This window comes from Lepidochelys kempii, chromosome 6 (assembly GCF_965140285.1).
Source record: "Lepidochelys kempii isolate rLepKem1 chromosome 6, rLepKem1.hap1, whole genome shotgun sequence".
In the NCBI taxonomy this organism is placed as follows: Eukaryota; Metazoa; Chordata; order Testudines; family Cheloniidae; genus Lepidochelys; species Lepidochelys kempii.
Genome location: NC_136385.1, coordinates 113,701,792 through 113,723,556, shown reverse-complemented (window position 1 = coordinate 113,723,556; position 21,765 = coordinate 113,701,792).

Sequence of the window (21,765 nt, the reverse complement as noted above, 5' to 3'; positions counted from 1 at the left end):
GAGCTATCCCAGAGTGCTCCATTGTGACCGCTCTGGACAGGACTCTCAACTCAGATGCACTGGCCAGGTAGACAGGAAAAGGCCTGCAAACTTTTGAATTTCAATTTCCTGTTTGGCCAGCATGGCAAGCTGCAGGTGACCATGCAGAGCTCATCAGCAGAGGTGACCATGATGGAGTCCCAGAATCGCAAAAGAGCTCCAGCTTGGACCGAACGGGAGGTACGGGATCTGATCGCTGTATGGGGAGAGGAATCCGTGCTATCAGAACTCTGTTCCAGTTTTCGAAATGCCAAAACATTTGTCAAAATCTCCCAGGGCATGAAGGACAGAGGCCATAACAGGGACCCGAAGCAGTGCCGCGTGAAACTTAAGGAGCTGAGGCAAGCCTGCAAGAAAACTAGGGAGGCGAACGGCCGCTCCGGGTCCGATCCCCAAACATGCCACTTCTATGATGAGCTGCATGCCATTTTAGGGGGTTCAGCCACCACTACCCCAGCCATGTTGTTTGACTCCTTCAATGGAGATGGAGGCAACAAGGAAGCAGGTTTTGGTGATGATGATGATGAGGTTGTAGATAGCTCACTGCAAGCAAGCGGAGAAACCATTTTTCCCGACAGCCAGGAACTGTTTCTCACCCTGGACCTGGAGCCAATACCCCCCGAACCCACCCAAGGCTGCCTCCCGGACCCGCCAGGCAGAGAAGGGACCTCTGGTGAGTGTACCTTTTAAAAACTATACATGGTTTAAAAGCAAGCATGTTTAATGATTAATTTGCCCTGGCATTTGCAGCTCTTCTGGATGTACTCCCAAAGCCTTTGCAAAAGGTTTCTGGGGAGGGCAGCCTTATTGCGTCCTTCATGGTAGGACACTTTACCACTCCAGGCCAGTAGCACATACTCGGGAATCATTGTAGAACAAAGCATTGCAATGTATGTTTGCTGGCGTTCAAACAACATCCGTTCTTTATCTCTCTGTGTTATCCTCAGGAGAGTGATATCATTCATGGTCACCTGGTTGAAATGGGTGCTTTTCTTAAGGGGACACTCAGAGGTGCCTGTTCCTACTAGGCTGTTTGCCTATGGCTGAACAGAAATGTTCCGCGCTGTTAGCCGGGGGTTGGGTGGCGGGGTGGAGGGGCTAGCCACGTGCTGGGGGGAGGCAAAATGCGACCTTGTAATGAAAGCACATGTGCTATGTATGTAATATTAACAGCAAGGTTTACCGTGAAAGAGTGTACCATTGTTCTATAAAATGTGTCTTTTTAAATACCACTGTCCCTTTTTTTTTCCTCCACCAGCTGCATGCGTTTCAAGGATCACAGGATCTTCTCCTTCCCAGAGGCTAGTGAAGATTAGAAGGTGAAAAAAACGCACTTGTGATGAAATGTTCTCCGAGCTCATACTGTCCTCCCACATCGACAGAGCACAGACGCATGTGTGGAGGCAGACAATGTCAGAGTGCAGGAAAGCACAAAATGACCGGGAGGAGAGGTGGCGGGCTGAAGAGAGGGCTGAAGCTGAAAGGTGGCGGCAGTGTGATGAGAGGAGGCAGGATTCAATGCTGAGGCTGCTGGAGGATCAAACCAATATGCTCCAGTGTATGGTTGAGCTGCAGCAAAGGCAGCTGCAGCACAGACTGCCGCTACAGCCCCTGTGTAACCAACCGCCCTCCTCCCCAAGTTCCATAGCCTCCACACCCAGACGCCCAAGAATGCGGTGGGGAGGCTTCCGGCCACCCAGCCACTCCACCCCAGAGGATTGCCCTAGCAACAGAAGGCTGTCATTCAATAAGTTTTAAAGTTTTAAACTTTTAAAGTACTGTGTGGCCTTGTCCTTCCCTCCTCCACCACCCCTCCTGGGCTACCTTGGTAGTTATCCCCCTATTTGTGTGACGAATGAATAAAGAATGCATGAATGTGAAGCAACAATGACTTTATTGCCTCTGCAAGCGGTGATTGAAGGGAGGAGGGGAGGGTGGTTAGCTTACAGGGAAGTAGAGTGAACCAAGGGGCGGGGGGTTTCATCAAGGAGAAACAAACAGAACTTTCACACCGTAGCCTGGCCAGTCATGAAACTGGTTTTCAAAGCTTCTCTGATGCGCACCGCATCCTCCTGTGCTCTTCTAACCACCCTAGTGTCTGGCTGTGCGTAACCAGCAGCCAGACGATTTGCCTCAACCTCCCACCCCGCCATAAACGTCTCCCCCTTACTCTCACAGATATTGTGGAGCGCACAGCAAGCAGTAATAACAGTGGGAATATTGGTTTCGCTGAGGTCTAACCAAGTCAGTAAACTGCGCCAGTGCGCTTTTAAATGTCTAAATGCACATTCTACCACCATTCTGCACTTGCTCAGCCTGTAGTTGAACAGCTCCTGACTATTGTCCAGGCTGCCTGTGTACGGCTTCATGAGCCATGGCATTAAGGGGTAGGCTGGGTCCCCAAGGATAACTAAGGCATTTCAACATCCCCAAAGGTTATTTTCTGGTCTGGGAATAAAGTCCCTTCCTGCAGCTTCTGAAACAGGGTTTAGCAGGCCGTTGATTTCACAGAGGGAGGAGAATGAATACAAAACAAATCTGGTCTATTTCTTGTTTTGAGCCACTTCATCTATCTTTATACATCTTGCTGGCAGCAGACTGTGCAGTATGACTGCTAGCCATCATCAACACCTGGGTGCTCGGCAGAAGACTGTGTAGTATGACTACTGGCCGTCATCTTCTGCTGGCTGCAGATTAAAAGACAGTGCGGGACTGAATCGCCACGAGACGAAACAGGGGAAATGACCTGGCTGAGTCACTCCCATGTTTGCCCAGCACCCGGTTAAAAGAGCACCCAGCACTACATCGATGACGGTTACCAGTCATACTGCCCTGTCTGCTGCCAAAAGGCAATAAACTGCTGCTGTGTAGCAATGCAGTACCATGTCTGCCAGCATCCAGGAGACACACGGTGACAGTGAGCTAAGCGGGCTCCTTGCTTGTCGTGGTATGGCGTCTGCCCAGGTAACTCAAGAAAAAAGGTGCAAAACGATTCTCTGCCCTTGCTTTCACAGAGGGAGGGAGGGAGGGAACAGGGGCCTGACGATATGTAGCCAGAACCCCCCGTGACAATGTTTTAGCCCCATCAGGCACTGGGATTTCTACCCAGAATTCAAATGGGCAGCGGAGACTGTGGGAACTGTGGGATAGCCACCCACAGTGCAACGCTCCGGAAGTCGACGGTTGCCTCGACGCACTCCGCCGACTACATGCACTTAGAGCATTTGTGTGGGGACACACACAATCAACTGTATAGAAACGCTTTCTACAAAACCGACTTCTATAAATTCGACCTAATTTCATAGTGTAGACATACCCTTAGAGACCCCATAGGTACCGATAGACCATTATCAAGTCACCCCTTAACTTTCTATGACACAACAAGGAAGGGTCATAAAAAGGGAGGAAGGATAAAGACAGAAAGATCTCAAGGATACTTTGTGAGTCATGTGCCCTCTTGAGGGTTCAATTAATTTTTTGTCTTTTTGATATTGCATTCTTTGCCTATGGCCTGGCAATTTTGGGGAGGTGATTGAATGAGGCTAGAAGACCTCAGTCCTTTGTCTGCAGGTCAAGATGAAGTGAGCTGTAGCTCACGAAAGCTTATGCTCTAATAAATTTGTTAGTCTCTAAAGTGTCACAAGTACTCCTTTTCTTTTTACGGATACAGACTAACACAGCTGCTACTCTGAAAATGATCTTCCTGTTAACTGTCTAAGCAAAATTTTAGCTAAATGTTCATACCGAGTCTTAATTTTCATGCAGAATGGCTCCTAATTAACAAAAAATGCATCTGGTTTTCTGTTGTGGGATTTTTTTAACATAACCTCTCATCATAGACACTATGAATGTTTAACGATTCCTCAGTTACTGGAACTGGTTGCTTTTTGCATATTCGAACTTCCCAGAGTGCCTAATCAGGTCCATTCCTCTTTCATATGCTAGAAGGGGAGGGGTATACAATTCCCTATTTTAAATGCTGAATGCAAGTTTCTTGAGTTCTACAGTTCCATTCTCTTAACTTATGGGACACAGTCACATCATAGTCCTCTGATGTGTATGTTGAATCTTGACCTGCAGACAAAGGACTGTTAGTCTCTAAGGTGTCACAAGTATGCTGTAGCTTACGAAAGCTTATGCTCTAATAAATTTATTAGTCGCTAAGGTGTCACAAGTACTCCTTTTCTTTTTTAGGAAGATTATTGTCAGCATTATGTCTACAGATATGCCCCCTTGTGGTTGTTGAGCACTATATGAATTCAATCTGAAAGGATTTGTTCTTTTCTATGCTGTTATTTGCTCTCTATACTATATTTCAGTGGGTGGGTCGGGGGGGAAGAGTTCAGGACCTCTGCCTTGCAGTGGGGTACGGGATTCAGCCCAGTGGGGTGCACCTGCTGGGGCTTAGAAGCCCTGTGCCCTGGCAGGTGTGCCTTGGCTCTTGAACTTCTGAAGATTGTCGCATGTGGCTCAGAAGCTCAGTAAATTTGGCCACCCCTGGTATATTTGCATGGAATTTATCCCCATTTTATAGATGGAAAACCAAGGTGCAGATGAGTGAAATGACTTCCCACAGGCACAAAGACAGACTAGGAAAACAAGAACTAGAAGTCACAGCTCCTAAACCTCAGTCATATGCATCTTTGCGTTCTGGTTTCTGAGCCTTTACCGTTACAGTAGTGTCGCGCTCTCAAGTTTTTCTCTGCACTCAGGAGGACTAGAGATTAGCTTTTTGTTTAAAATGAAAGCTGAGATTCTCACATAATCACCTGACTCCAGGAGCTAGGACTAAGAAAAAACCCACCAAATATCACAAGACTCATGATTTTAAAAACAAAAACCAAACCAACCATGAGAATTAGCACCATTGTTTTCCTAATGAGGCACCACAGCTCCCGATTACAAGTCAACAAGACTTCTCAAAACCAGCAGCTCCCAGTCACTTTGACACCAAAGCCTCCCTCATGATGAGTGAATACCTCCTCTTTTGAGTCCCTCCTCACCCCTCCACAAAGAACTCTCCCCTCCACTACTAAGAGTAAAACTAAGAGTACATAACACATGTAACCCACTCTTCCATGCGTTGCATGTCTCCCTCTGTGTCCCATCCACTGTGGAGGAGAGTCTGCTACAGCTTCCACTTACATGAAATAGTTTCTCAGCTCAAGCTGTAGAAACTCATGCTTTCAAGTCTGGAGGGCCGAGGGTCAATCCCCAGTGATTATCTACATGACAGTATGACACACGTATACAAGTTGTGCATAGAAAAGGAATTGCACGGGCAAACAATTTTCAACTGAAAAGTGTCTGCATAACTGTAAATATTAGTCCATAACTTTAGTCATTGTTTTGACAACTTTTTCAGACTAGCCACAAATTGACACCAAATTGCCTTAACTTGCCTTTGGGATTCAGGGTCCTTCCAGCTGGGAGGAGTTGTGAGAACCTAAGTTTTAGGTAACAGGGCACTTTAATCATGCCTCACTACCTTTATGAAGGTCTGTCTCCTTACCTCTTCGTTGCAGCAGCTCCATGTAGCAGCAGAGAGCACTATCACCAGAGATTCCCATTAAGAGCATGGTAGCTCAGCTTTCCTCTTGCTTGGAGAGGTGGACTGTTCTTCCTCTCTTATTAATGCCCTGCCCTGGCCAGAAGATGTTGCTTTTGAGGAACACAAAGCTCAGCTTGTGTTTAAGAACTAAGAAAACAAGCCAAACATAGGTGCCCACATAGGTGCTAACAGGTCTTCTGGCACTCTTAGTATTTACTTACTAATGTGCTTTTTTTTTTTTTAATACCACTGCCACCATTAAGCCCAGGATGCCCAAAGTTTGCCCATCTCAGAGCAACACTGACAGCTTGCCAAAAGCCTGAACACCGCACCTAATTGCTCTCATCTTTGATGCGGGAGCGGGGATTACAGGTATCAGCATGCTATATTCCAGTCTTGAGCTGAGATGCTATAACACTGGGCTCAAGTTACAATACTGCTGGCTGGGACATGGCCACAATCCCCTCCCCTAACCGGCCCTCCATACAATTTCCAAAACCCAATGCAGGCCTCAAGCCAAAAAGTTTGCCTGCCCCTGTCCTAGGCCCTTCCCAAGCCCTGGGCTGTTCCTGGCTAAGACAAGGGCAGCTCCTTGTGTAGTAGGTACGGCTGCCAGCCTGTAGTCACCTGACCCTAGTCCAGTGAGCTTTCCTGACCACATGATCCCTCAGATCAGGGGCTTCACCTGAAGGCTCCTCAGCCCCAATTCAGGAGAAAACCAGATGCAGGTTGAATTGGGCCCAAACTCCCTTCCAGGGCCAGCTCAGCCAGTGACATCCCCCCTGTAATTAATGATAGTGAGGATGTTTCCTAGGAACAGAGAGCTAGAGAAAGGCAATTTTAAAGAGCATCTTCTATCTTGGGGTAGGCAACTTTTTGTACTGAGGGCCACAGCGGGTTTCGGAAATTGTATGGAGGGCCGGTTAGGGGAGGGGGTCGTGGCCTGGCCCCCACCTCCTATCTGTCCCCCCCCAGGACTCCTGCCCCATCCAACCCCCCCAGTTCCCTGATGGCCCCCCGGAGACCCCTACCCCATCCACACACCCCCGCTCCCGTCCCCTGACTGCACCCTGCCGCCCCATCCAACCCCCCTCTCCTTCCTGACTGTCCCGCCCCGCCCCAGGACCCCTGCCCTATCCACACACCCCTGCTCCCTGTCCCCTGTCCCCTGACCACCCAGACCCCCCCATCTAATCCCCCCTCTCCTTCCTGACTGCCCCCCCAGGACCCCTGCCCCATCCAACCATCCCTTCTCCCTCTCCCCTGACTGCCCCCCGGGAACCCTGCCCCCATTCAACCCCCTGTTCTCACTCCAACCCCTATCCACACTCCACCCTCTGACCACCACCCCGAACTCCCCTGCCCTCTATCCAACCCCCCTTACCACGCTGCCTGAAGCACCAGCACCAGCCACGCCGCTGCCACCACCTCGCAGCACAGAGCACTGGGTCAGGCTGGGCGCGGCAGCTGTGCTCTCCCAGGAGCTCACAGCCCTGCCACCCAGAGCATTGCGCCAGCGGCGAGGTGAGGCTGCGGGGGAGGGGGGACAATGCGGGAGGGGCCAGGGACTAGCCTCCCCGGCCTGGAGCTCAGGGGCCGGGCAGAAGGGTCCCGCGGGCCGGATGTGGCCAGCAGGCCATAGTTTGCCCACCTCTGGTCTATCTTTTCTCTAGCTAATTACATTGCTTGGTCTCTGTTGTCAGTTATTTCTGTGACCAACCGGTCAGATTCTGATCTCACTTATGCAGGTGTAAAGCAGGAGTAATCCTGCCAGTCAGTGGACTTACCTTAGCATAAGCAAGATCAGCATCCAGCTCAGTGATTCAGTGAGCTCCCTCCCCATGTTTATTTTAGTTACTGTAGAGAATATACATCAATTAGCTTTGCTTGTTTCTGTCAGTGTTTTAATGTTATTCTTTCCCCTTTCTGGATGCTTGGTTCCAGTTAATATCATCCCTGTTAGGTGTATGCTCCCCGAAACAACACAGCAGCTGGAAACCTCCAGCACTTACAACTAAATGGACTATAAAGGAGCTCTTGATAGTGGACACCTGTTAGGGTCCAGTCTGCTTCTTTTTAAACAAAGGTTTCCTCTTTACTTTGGACTACTCCAGATTTACTTGCCAGTTAAGAGGGAATTTCAGTGCTGTCTTGAGCCCGGCACAGTCAGGGCCTGATTCTTATCTCAAGGATCTCACTTTTACACCACTGACTCAATATTGCTAACTTTCATGATTTTATCACAAGTCTCGTGATATTTGGTGTTTTTCTTAAAGCCTCATCTTCTGGGTTCAAGTGATTACACAAGAATTTCAGCTTTCATTTAAAATAAAAAGTGTCTAGCCCTCTGGGTTGCATAGAAAAGCTGGAAAATGCAAACCCTAAAGGATCAAAGATGGAAAAGCAAATAAGAGTCTAAAATGTATTAGTCTTTAAAATCTCATGATTTTTAACCAAGTCTCTTGATTTTCCATGACTTTGACTCAAGATTTTTGACTGTTTGGGGTTGATAACAGTGCTGACTCCAAATTAGGTACTCCTGATTTATACTGGTGTAAGAGAGACCAGAGGCTGCTTCACAACATAGATATTGGAGACACTGCAAACTTCCACCCACGGATCTGTATTGCCCCTCCATTTTGACCCACAACACTGCCTGCTCTTCCACTCCTAGGTTTCTCTTGATGGTTTAGACTATCAATTGTGTATAATTGTACCAAACTGTGGGGTGGTTTTATATTGTACACAAATGGCTGAGATCGCCACACTGATTTTCAGGAGTGACCAAGAATTTGAATGTTAACACATGCTAAGGCTGGAGACAAAAGACTTCGTAAAATTATATTCCTCACCATCACAGATTTGAGCTACAAGCCCAAGTCTCTATTTAATTTTTTTTAAATAAATTAGCTATCCAAGTAACAATTGAAAAACCTGCAACTTTGTTCATAAGTATGTCTCTTACACATCATAAACATATAATTCCCCCTGAAATAAAATGCATGCAGTACTATCATGTAGTACAATACCTGCTTTCTCCTGAGTTTCTTTTGGAGGCCAGATTCTGATCTCAGAATCCAGAGGAGCTCAACTGGTTTCAGGGGAGTTAGTCTGGATTTCCACTAGTAAATCAAAATATGGCCAAATATGTGCAACACCATCTTAAATCTCACATGGGGGGTTCCCTTTGATTTACATTTTAATTATTCATTATTCCTACTGCAGCAGTGCCAAGAAGCCTGAGTCATAGCCCAGGACCCCATTGTGCATTACGTACTCCTCTCTCCTGCAGGAAAAATATTGTGTATAAAATACAACAGAAAATTCTCTCCCTTCGCACCAATCTAGTTTCTACCTTCTCTGCTTCCACAGTATACCTATCACTGGGGTCATGAGGTGGTGTTAGAAACATGAAAGAATCATTTTTGCAGTACATGATGGGCTGTCTAGTAAGGTTCATAAGAATGGTCTCCAGGCTTCACAGAAACTCGCAACAGAGCTTGTTGCCATGGTTAAGTTATTTAACAGCATCAATATCTGAAGATGAGACACCAAACAGACCCTAACTTTGAAGCACTTGTAGGCAGAGGAATCCTTGCCAACCTTCACAGAAGAGAGTTGCTTATTTATTGTTTTTTTCTGGGTCACAAACATCAATGTGCCTCTGTGATGCATGGCCAGAAAGGGTTAAACATCCTGCAAAATAAATGACTCAAATTCAACCTTTAAAGACATGTGGGGAGATGTTTGTGTTTTTGTGTATTTACATATATATAAGTAGGGTCAACAATGTAATCAACTGTCCCTGTCTATGCTGTATTCTGTTAATTCAAAGATCAAAAGAACATCCTAGCATTTAAATGAAGTGTAAACACGGGATATATCTGTATTCATCTCTCTTTGAAATTTATAGCAAATGATCAGTGAATGGTGGAGGAACAGGGGATTGTCTTGTGTTAATTCATACAGCTAAAATACTGGTGATGGACCCCCTTGAAACTCGCCCTAATTACCTATTGTTCCCCGAGGGACTCCAACTTCTCAAAGAAGACCTGAAATTGTATAAAAGATCCTTGGATCCTGATTCTTTTTATCTCAGTTCTGCTTAAGCTTCATCAGGCGCAGTTTGAGTCGCAAGATGAGATCCCAGTCAAGCTGGTACACCCTGGATCTGATATTGGACATTTGACTATAACCTATGAACTAAATTCTAAAAGAACTCTTTGCAACTACAAAGTTCACCATCTCTGCTATGAATCTGAACCTCAAGAATTGAACTCATGTCTGTATGTATATTGATCTTTTAACCGTACTCTCTCTCTTTAGTTTAGTTAGTAAGAGTTGGCTGTATGTATGTATTTGGGTAAGATCTGGAATATTCAATAACCTGGGAGACAATGTATATGATTCTTTGGGATTGGTAGAACCTTTTCTTTTATATGATGAAAAGATTTTCAAAATCTTCATCATGTTTGACTTGGGTACCTGGATGGAGGCCGGAGGCTGGGTTACTTTAAGGGAATTGTGTTGTTGGTTTCCGGACAACCAGTGAGGTAATAAAGAAGCTGTTTTATGCTGGCTTGGTAAATCTAAGTATGGAAAATATCCACCAGCTTTGGAGATTATCTGCCCCATTCTTTGCAGTTTACCCTAATTGAGTGGCCCCCAGTGGGACCCCAGTCACAGCCTCTCACAAACATCAATAAAATAATTCTTGCACCACCCCAGGATGGAGGAGTTGTTATCCTTATTTTACAGATAGGAATGCTGAGGAACAAAGAAGTTAACTGAGATATTTTCAAAATTGGCTAATGATTTTGTGAGCCTCAGTTTTTGGGTTCCCAACCTGGGACACTGAAGGCCTGATTTTCAGAGACTCTAAGGAACTGCAACTCACCCTGACTTCAAAGGGAGCTTCAGCTGATCTCTTGGGCTGATCCTCATCTGCTGTAACTCAGAGCAGCTCCACAAAAGCCTTGGAGCTACAACTGATTTACACCAGCTGGGATACTGGCCCCTTGTGTGAGCATGATTCTCCTCTCTCAGACTGGCTATTCCTGTTTTATGGTGGTGTGAACTAGAGGAGAATCAGGCTCACTGAGTGCAAACATATTCATGGCCAGCTCTTTAGCACCAAAACAATTTCTCATCTAGCTCTGGATGGGAGTAGAGAAGCTAATGCCTCCCAGCTCCCACTTGCATGGGTTGCAAGGGGCACTGTATATAGAGAAAACAATGACAGCACAATCAGACTATACTCCTGAAAACACCTGAACTTTAAGCATGCAGGTAATCCTATTGACTTGAGTAAGACTATCCACAGACTGACAAACATGTGAGCAAATGTTTGCTGGATCAAGGCCTTAAGGGGCATTGTTTTCACACAGCCTCTCCTTTGATTGTTTTTCCTTCTGGAGTTTCTGCTCATTATCTTCATAGTCTAGCCTTGTCACTTGGTACAACTGTACCCAGTTCTTTCTGAGTAATTAGTTTGAGAACAAAACACCTGCTGCAATTTTGGCGTCTAAGTGGCAAATGGAATACTTTTATTCTATCTGTCCTTTGAAATCAAGTTACTTTGGGGGCACATTACTGTGTGACAGCCATAAAGAGAGAGTGCAGCTTTGGTATGGAATCACTTTACTGATTGATTCTCATTCATGACTCCTTCTCAACATCAAGGGTAAAAACTTGCTTTGTACTGGAGTGTTCCAGGGGTATTTTATCTACTCAGCTGTAAGAGGAGAATAATAACAATATTGTACTGTCAACCAAATGATAACAAAGTACTTCACAAACTTCCCCTGGAGAGTTTCCTCACAAAGGGCAGCCAACTCTGCAATGTGCAGGGCCCAGGACACCGTGGCCCATTACATTCAATGGTGGGAGCATCTGCACTTTGGACATTACTTTCTTATGAAAAGACCTGGGATCTGAAAGGGGAGGAATGATAGTCTTGCTCTTAAGGCACAGTGCTAGGAGACAGGAATTCCATCCCTGGTTCCGCCATACGCTTCTTGTGTGACTTAGGGCAGTGGTTCTCAAAGCCGGTCCACCGCTTGTTCAGGGAAAGCCCCAGGTGGGCTGGACTAGTTTGTTTACCTGCTGCGTCCGCAGGTTAGGCGTCCCGCAGCCCCCATTGGCCTGGAGCGGTGAATCGTGACCAGTGAGAGGCACGATTGGCTGAACCTGCAGACACGGCAGGTAAACAAACAGGTCCGGCCTGCCAGGGGCTTTCCTTGAACAAGCAGCGGATTGGCTTTGAGAACCACTGACTCAGGGCAAGGTGGCTAACTAATTTGGGCTTCAGTTCCCCATCTGTAAAACAGAGATAACAATACCTACCTACCTCCCAAGGGCTATGTTTGGAAAGCACATGGAGATCCTTGGATGGAAGGAACTGTAGAGGTGAGTATTATTAATTACTATTACTATTATACAGTGCAAATGAAGAAGACAGGCTCTACATTTGTCAGGTCTCTTGTGAAAGACGCCCTGCAGTAAACTGCATGACAGTCTGTTCAGAAGAGGATGGGCTGAGATGACCTCTAGAGACGTCTCAGGTTTTGGCTATATGTTGGCACATGAAATCAGCACTAATACAGAGACTAAGTTACAAAGAACTTGATACTTATGCTTTAAATACCTAATATAATAATTTCACTGTCACCTTGTCCTTGTCCCTGCTTACATATGTCCACCTGTTGTCTCATCCTAGATGTAGATTAAGAGCTTTGGGGCAAGGCCTGTCTCTTCATGTGATGTGTGTGTACCATACCTAGCAAAATGGAGTCCTGATCCCTTTTTGGGGCCTCTGGGCACTCAGTAATAACAACACTACTTTGTTGTCCTTATTAATATTAAACAACAGAAATGATTTCAAGCCCCAGCACAAACTTGTCAGTCTTTTTCAGCTGTTCACGCTGCTATCACACAGTACCAGGCAAACCTGTCTCCTGAGAAACTCCCTGTCTTGTTGGATGACAAGGGGGCCACTGATGGAAGTTGTCAAGGTGAATTAAAGCTCCAGACTGCAGGAAGATGTTCAAGATTTATAAAGCCAAGATTAATGGATGTGGGAGCTGCAGAAAGACCTGTCTACCAGCAAAATGAAAGCATTCATCCTGGGTATTAAATCAGAGGGACTATGCTGGCTCAGAAATGAAGGAAATCATTGCACAGCCAGTATTTCCTTTCCAGTTGTCAGAAGTTTCTTTGAAGCTTTGGGCCCATACAGCATCTAAATGCTGAGTTGTCTTTTGAAGATTTATTCATTAGTTTATTATGCAGTAGTGATAAATTTCAAAGACTTGAGGAATCTTTTAAATCTCAGATTTCCACCTTCCCTAAAGATACAAGAACAAAGTGGCAGCTCAAATCAATCGGGAGGTGGCATTGGCCCCCAGATCATTCTATGAGATAGACTCGGGGATGGAAACACCAGTGCCTACATGAAAAGATGCATACGTGTCACTTATTGGGGGCCAGGAAATAAGAGGACAGGATAACTTGACTGTAAATCAGTTGTACCCCATTTTTGTAAAGATTTAATGAGTCTAATCCAGTTAAGAGTGATTCGGAAGATGACAAGGACTTCAGTATTCAAAGAAAACAAAAATACGACAGCTGAATATTTATCACATCACAGGGCTCTGACAAACAACAGGTAAACTTGCTTCAAACAGAAACCTCCTAATGAAGTCCTAGTGCCAGATCCTCAATATAGCTTCACTGGTTTCTGTGAAACCACATCAAATTATGGCTATTGAGAATCTGGACCCTCCAAGAGCAACAGATTCCTCGGGGACCCACAAGCAGAGGGGATCCTCTGCATACAGCTCTCACCCTTATTGTGCAGATAGACGTAGCACCTACGTTTTCAGCCCCGCACCCTGGTGAAGGACCCAGCGTGAGTCTGAGGCTCAGTTCATCATTCTATCCACAGCAGAAAATCCACTAAGAAAGTAATACAGACTGAGGGTGCTCTAGCTTTTGCAATGTTGGGGTAGAGGTGCAGTGGCAGGGAAGCCCTGGTTTCATTGCTCCATTGAGGCCATACTGCCAGTGAGCTGGAAGAACTGTGTAGAAGGCACAATGGCTCCTGCACCGCCAGCAGGTCTCCAAGATCCACAAGGGTTTGGACCCTGAACATTGCCTGTTTTGGTGGACAATGAAGCTGAACCCGCCATCCTGGTGAGACGATCGGTGGGAAACTGCAAGGTTCTTATCTTCCCCACCAATGTCCCATCCAGAGAGTTTGTCACAGGAAGAAGTGACCCCATCACTCCCAACGTGTACAACTCCTATGTAAAACAATTACGGACTGCACGAGGGATCTCCTGTGGCTTGACACTTTTGTGGCTAGGGATTAATTATCACTGATTTCTTTGTTTTATTATGTATTATGTTTGGTCCCAGTCTTGCTCTCTGACATGAAATGTATATGGTATAGTGGTATGCTGGATGTTGGGCGGGATGCTCTGGCTTATTCTAGTGCTCAGGCAGCGCAAAATGGGCAGAGACTGCCCTCCTTTCCCCAGTGGACATTGCCAGCTCCTATCCCCAGCTGGCTCTGGCTATCTCCAGTTGGCATATGGTCCCTTTGGGAATCATGGCCAGCCAGCATAGATTACAGCAGTCTACATAGTGGCAGAGACAGAGACCTGCAGAAGTAATCAGCTCCACAACAGCTCCTCTGCCACTGCAACAAGAGGCCTGTATTGTCTATGAATTTTGATTTTCCAAACTGCATTCCAGCCAGGCAGAGAGAATCCCTATTGTGAAATGCTCATTAATGTGATAACAGATAGTGCTCTGAGAGAGAGAGAGCACGTGCTCACGCATAGAAGAAGTGGCACTCTTTGAAAGGATCAATGGAAGTTAAGCTACCTTTTCTAGGCTATTTAGTGAGATTGCCTGCACAAGATTTGTATATCTTACTTAAAAGACTCAATCCTTAATGGACAAAAGGTCTATAAAAAATGAGGAAATACTGAGACAAATGAGCAGAAGGGCTGAACAGTGGTTTGCTTGGCGAATAATAAATCTGAACCTAATCAGATATGTTGTAATTTAGCAATATAGTTGTCTTGTATATTGCTGTCATTCCAGTACAATGATCTGTGGTTAAAGATGAAATAATCCCACCTTCTTTCCTTTCTGTATTCATCATTTCAGTTTTACTTTCTATCTACTTTTCTCTTCGCTTTCCCTCCTAAACCCTATTTACCAGGGTTGCCAGTATAGAATGACTGCCTCGTATCTTTGCAGGGCAGAAGACTGGAGGGGAAGGAGATGATTGTGCTGCAGGGAGATGGTCAGCCACGTAACAGGCTGAGTGGGCAGAGAGAATAAACAAGAGGTGGATTTTCAAGCTCTTCTAGTCAAGTACCTTCTCCAGCAAGCAAAGGGCCACAAGAGGTTGGGAGGGATATGTCCTGCTTCTGAAGCACAGAGGGCAATGAGTTCAGCTGTTTTCCACTACCATCCACTACCATTTTAAGCGCATAAACTTAGGATCTCTTGCATAATATAAACTTGAACATAGTAGGTTGACTGCCAGCACCTTTGTCGTTGCAACTGCAGAATTGACTGTGGAGTTGTACTCAATCTCTTTTTTTTTCTTTAACAAAGGAAGTTTTTACCCCTTATGGCAGGGGTGGGGAACCTTTTTTCTATCACGGGTCATTGACCCACATTAAAAATCAATCGCGGGCCACACACAAGTAAAAAGCAACTTAATTTAAGCTTTGTTTGAGAGAGAAATATAAAACGTTCAACTCACCCGCTTTTTTAGTGTGATGGTGGAGGTTGCAAATTAAGTCAGATAGCAGTTTTTCACCCAACTCTTGCAACCCAACCACCACCATAGGCATGCACATGTGCGCGGCTTGGGGATGCTACTGGCTGCTCCGCACTAGAGCGCTGGAAGCACGCATGGGCTGAGGAACACGCTGCCGGGCTCCAGGGCCAGCCGTTGTGAGGTCATAACACACGAGAGTGGCTGGAGGCTCTGCCTTGCCCCAGTGTTGCAGTTACAGCCACTGCCTGCCGCTCACCTCCCTCCTCATCTCCTCCGCTGTCTCCACCCACCATAGGCTACTGTCATAGGTCTGTGTTTTTAGAAATACTTGCTGTGGGCCGGATGAAATTAAGCAACAGGCCGGATCTGGCCTGGGGGCCGTAGGTTCCCCACCCCTGCCTTATGGTTATAAAGACAACCTTGCAAACCAATGTAAACTTGTTCATCTGAGTCCATGAACAACCTGAAACAATGGTTCCGACAGGTCTGAGCTGCCCCAGTCATTGCATGCAATGCTCTGTGATTGTGCAGCTATTTGACATTTTTCTGAAATACCAACATTTATCCTATTTGCTACTGCATATCTTTGAATATGATCCATAGTTGTGTGCTCATTGGAATGAAGGATATTTCATGGAATTCCAACAAATTACCATAGCCATTACCATTACATAGTTTCTGTGCTAGGATGAATGAAACCACTTAAATGCTTAACAGACGATAGTAGGGATTGATACCTCAGAGGGAAGATGCTTGTGTGTATGCATGTACATCTGAAATTGGGAGAGTGGTATTCTGGGGCATGAGCCTTGGTGGGGAGACAGGGTGTCTCAAATTTGGAATTACTCCAGGTGGAGATGACCAAGGAGTCTCAAATGCAGGGGGAGATAGTTTTTCATACTGAACTAGATCTTATCTCAAAATCAGGGAAGATCTAGAATTGAGGGCATCCCTACAAATCTGAGCCACACATTATATTAATTTAAACCCATGGAACAATAATATGAAAAGTCAGCTTGACCTAGAGATAAAGAGAAAGCTGCTCTGCGTTCAAGGTCAAGAATCAACACAGACCATGCCAAGTACACACACACACACACAAACCGCTTTCAGCCTCAGCTGGCTGTGAAAAATATAGACAGAGGCAAAACAAAGGCAAAACAAGTTGCAGGACTGAGATTACATTTGCAAAGGTTGGCCACCCAGTGAGACCCAACAGTCTGCCTTTGCGACCCTGGAGCTGGTGTGGTTTGGGGATGCTGAAGAAGCCACTGGCAGCCAGCCTGGACTGGAATACCAAGCAAAGGTCTCTGAAAGGGACACCCCAAGAGACCCCAGGGCGTAAAAAATCCCTCCCAAGAGCGGAAGCAAGTTGGAGATTTTTGCAGTGTATCTCTGGACAACCTGTCCATAGGATAACCTCCCGTCCACCTCTCTCTCTGTCTCTCCTACCCCCGGGCCTGGCCAGCCCGGGTAGCATGTTTGTGAGTACGAAAGTGGGTCATGGTTTGAGCACTAATGCTTCTTCCTTCCTTTGAGTGACGTGAAAGCAGTTCCCGCACTCACCACTGTTTTTTATTATTTTATTAATGAAGCTTTAAAATGTAGTGATACGGTGTGTTCTCTTCATCTCCACCCCTATGATCCTGCGGTCTTAGCCTGATCAACTGAGGCACAAGGAGATTGGTAACGGAAATCTGTCACAGTTTTGGTGGAGAATTGTGCGTGGGGGGGGGGGTGGGGGGGAGGAGTGCCGCAGAGCGCACACCAGCTCTCTGTTTTGCCCTTGACATTTCACGTTAGTTTGCCTAGCACTGGTGGTATTTTATGTTGAGGATTGCATAATTAAAGGTGAGCCCCACTCTCAGTCGCAGTATGCTTGAGAACCAGAGAGAGGTTTAGCATTCCTCTCTCCACCCTGGTCTACGGGGAAAGGGTGCAGGTGGGTCTACTCCCGGTCGTAGCAGGACTGGGCAATAAGAGGAGCTGGGGAAAAGGGAAGAGATGTGTACCTGACAGCTAGGAAAAATTGAACAGTTAAAACACCAATTGGCTGTGCATTCTGTCCAGGTGGCAAGCCTTACGGGGGAGGACTTGGGTAGCCCTTGTGAGTGAGAATGTTTAAGGAGAGAGACCAGGAGGGGTGCGGGCTGGTTGAGGAGCCCACCCACCTTGCTAAATTGGTAGTGGAACAAAGCCTGTGCCCAGGGAAAGGGATGGTGCAGCAAGGAAAAAAAGATCGGGCCCAGACAAGCAGACAGGCAGGCAGAGGAAAAAAAAAATGGAAAACTGGTTGGAAGCCCTGAGGGGCATGGTGGAAGGACTAAGGGAAAGCAGTAAATATAGGCATGGGAAATTTAAACCCCTACAACAATAATCTGAATGGTAAAAATCTGAGTTGATAGCGTATCGTTTTGGGAGAATAAGCAAGTGATTAAAGGAACGAGAGTGAAAATTTAACTCTGTAGTTGTTGGAGGGAATTATCAGTTGGATTTTGTAAAAACGCTAAAAAGAAAATAATTCTTGGTTTCTTTGCAGCCATTCTGAAGGAAAAATGGGCCCTTTTCCCAAAGAAATGTCTGTAAATAAATCCATGCAAAGAGACTATTTGATTGAAATCATTTGGCTATGAATATTTTAGTCAGATTAGCTAAAAGAACATAAGGGGTGTCTGTTGGAATTTAACCGCCCAAAATGTATACAGGGGATGTTAAGGACAAGAACATGTGCAGTGTATATTGTAGAAGAGGTGAAAGGAATGTAAATATACAATGCTACTTAATTAAAATCCTATTACGCTCCAAGTGGCTACAATAGGTGGTGTTCCCTTTTCAGATCGCTGTGTGTTTTGAAAGCAGGAGTTATAAGTAAAAGGCAATCAGAACTCTGGTAAAAGTTAACTGTGTCCCTTTTAAGTAAAAGTTTTAATCTGTGACTGGCTCTGGATCCAAAAGCAATCCAGAAAACATCTGTGTTTATGCAAAGTACTTAACTGATAAAGATAAGAGCCACTGAAACCTGGCCTGCCTATGAAACAAACACAGAAAATATGGGGGTAATTCCTGTGTTTTGCCTGCAATCTGCAAGGGTATTTGTATAAGAAAGTAATATTTTAAGCAATGACTGATTGCCCCAGAAGGGGTAGAAATATGTTCTTTCGTTTTTCAGCCCTCTTGAGATCCTGACAGGGCATCCAATGTAGCTTCTGGCAGTTTTTCAGAAAATCAGAGAAAGCTGATGCCAGCTAAAGAGCAATCCAACATACCATGCGTTTACTGGCACAATAGACGTGTTTTGTGTTCTATGTCCTTGTGGTGTTTTGTCTTGTGGAAAGGTATCTGGCCAATTTAAGTTTGTCTCCGCACAGATCTTAGCCAGTTTATTTTTCAGGATCCCATTCTGACGTTCCACTATCCCAGCAGACTGCGTGTGGTGGGGACAATGGGGTTGTGTTGGATCTGCAAGGCTGCACATAATTCTTTTATATGTCCAGTAAAATGAGTACCCCGATCACTGTTGATACCAACAGGTATGTCAAACCTTGGTATAAAAATCCTTAAGCAAAATTTTCACAACAGTCTTGGCATCTGCCCTTCTGCAAGGGAAGGCCTCAACCTAGTTTGAAAATACATCAACTAAAACAACACATACTCATAATTACAACATTTAGACATTTGAATAAAATCAATCTGAATATTTACAAAAGGTCCCCAGGGAGGGGGACGCACTGACTGTCTAACTTTAACAGCCTTACCAACATTGTGCTGCTGGCAGGTCGTACATTGTTGGCAGTAGTGCTGGGCCACAGAGGAAAAATCCGGTGCAAACTAGTCTCGTTTAACTACAGCAATCATCCCCCCTTTGCTCGCGTACCCTCACTGACCCTCGCCCAGATGGACATTCATTTAATGGATGACACAATGCTTAATTATTGTTAGGCTCTAATGAAATGCGTTAGGTCTCTTTATACACAGGTGAAAGAAGCACTACCCAAGGATCTTGAGTAACCCTGCCACTAATTGGAAGCAAGAGACTGGGTCTACATAAAGGTTCATCAGCTAAAGACGGCCCTGACCCTGCACTTGAAAGGCCCTTACCAAAAAATCTGTTAACTACCAACACCGCTGTGAAGTGCCAAGGACTGATTGTCTGGACCCATGCTTCTCACTGCAAAAAGGCCCCTCCACCTCGAGATGACTCTCCGACTGATGATCGGTCTCTCTCTCCTTCTGGTGCTGCTGTTCCTTCTGGACAGCAGGAGAAAAGGACAAGGTGAAGTGCTAGTAACCTCTCCCATGTCCACTGACAGAACTATCATGCATTAGGATTTCACTAGAACCAAATTATTACAGGGTGATGTGCTAGTAACCTCTCCCCTGCATAATGCTAAACCACAACTGTTCCAAGAGAGAAGAAGGAACACTCGCTCTGCTGAAACCACCGAGGTCCAGAAATTCCTGATGACAAAGGACATTAACAATTGGCCCTGGTGGAGGAAACGGAGTATTGTGTATTGGCAGGGAGGGAACTGCGAGGACCATTCTTGGGAATTTGGAGTTGAGTGGTGGTTTGGATTTTTTTCCCAGGGTCTGGGCTTTGTGCTTACGGACAAGTACCATCAGAACATACTGCCCTCCCTAAATGGCTTCCTGATGACAAATACCAAAGATGCCTTGCTGCCATGAACATTATCCCCACCATCCCCTCCACCTTTGCCACCACCCCTGTAATTTACCCAAATACAGACAATACTGTATATTCTAATGAAACCCAATGGCCAAGACTTTCAAATCTTAGTAATTTACTGAAATTTTGTTCAGAAAATGTATTTTTTAAAGTTCAGAATAAGTCATATGAGCGAATAATTGAGTGGAAAACAAATGGGTTGGTGATGATAGAAATATATATCACTACAAATGAGCCCCAAGAATTGGAAATTGAGATTAATGGATTCTATAGTGAGGTAGATATGACGGCCGTTCCTGGAGTCTGCAGTATGTTAGATGAAAGAGGCCCTTACTGTTATTTGGTCACCCAATTAGTGAATAATCAAACGTACACTCAAAGAGTCTGTTCTGCCACTGGAAATTTTATCTGCATTGAAATAATCCCAGTAACTAATAATTTAACCTGCACCATATTGCAGTATACCCCTTCCTATGCTATTAATGCTAATGCCTCTTGGAAATAAATGAAAGTGTTAAGCCAACAGATATGGTATGGTACTTCATCAAAGAGAGATGTGTTAGGCTATTGATGGACTGTGATTAATACTACACTAGAGACTATAAAATTCATGCTGCCTGTATCCAGTTTTCAGGTCACCTTTACATATCCTAATTGCTCAAAAGGGGCTGCCATTAAGATAGCACAGCAAAAGGCCTGGGTTTCCTCTAGAACGAAGAAGGACTTGACTGGACACCTATGGGATGGTGCTAATAGTGCAGCTGCAATTTGGAATATTTATAAGGCCAACAACATGAAGAAAAATTAGGACAATTGGAAAAAGCCACAGGTCTTATTATTGGAGCAGTTAACTGAGGTACAGGCTGGAGTCGATGAATTACATGTTATCTCCGTCCTTAGTTCAGTGACCCAGAAACTTCTGACGATGGTATTAAATATCACTGAGGCTGCAAAGGCATTGATCCGGCTTGTTCAGAAATTCAGGATTTCCTGAATGACCAGCTCATGGCCATTCAGAGTGATCTTGTGCATCAGGCTTGGCCCACTTCCCTTACAGATACTTCAGGAGTATCATCTGATCTGTGGCTACGGAGACATACTTGGAGATTTTCTGGGTGGAAGTGCAGATGTTCGCAGTGCTCCTTCCAAGCACATGGACCAGTTGGAAGGATGTGGGCTCCCACATACTGAATCCTGCCACGTCTATGGGGAGGATGGATGTGGGATTGGATAATTCACCGAGACATTTGGGAAATTAAACTACCTGGTATGCCTGATTTATAGTCAGTGCTCCTGGAATAACACCTGACATTTGGATAGGGAGTCAATAGACACTCTGGCCTTCAGAACCCGCACAGCTTCAGTGTGTATGAAAACTGAAGCCAGGGGAAGCTGTCACTGTTCATTATGTTTGTAGGGAGGGTATGGGACAAGGAACTTCCCTGACAGGACAGCTGCTTTTCCAAGCTAATGACAGCTGTATGTTAAGGCCACCACTTTGCAAGACATACATTTTAATCTCACCACTGCTGCAGGCAAACATTATTTATGGGCCTGTGGATAGAATCCTACAATCAGCCCTTAGGTTTCAGATATCTTTTAATTGGACTGCCTTAGTACCTGACTGGTTCCAAAATTTGCTTTCACTCCTACCCGAGGACTGAGAAATCTCTGAATTACAAAGTC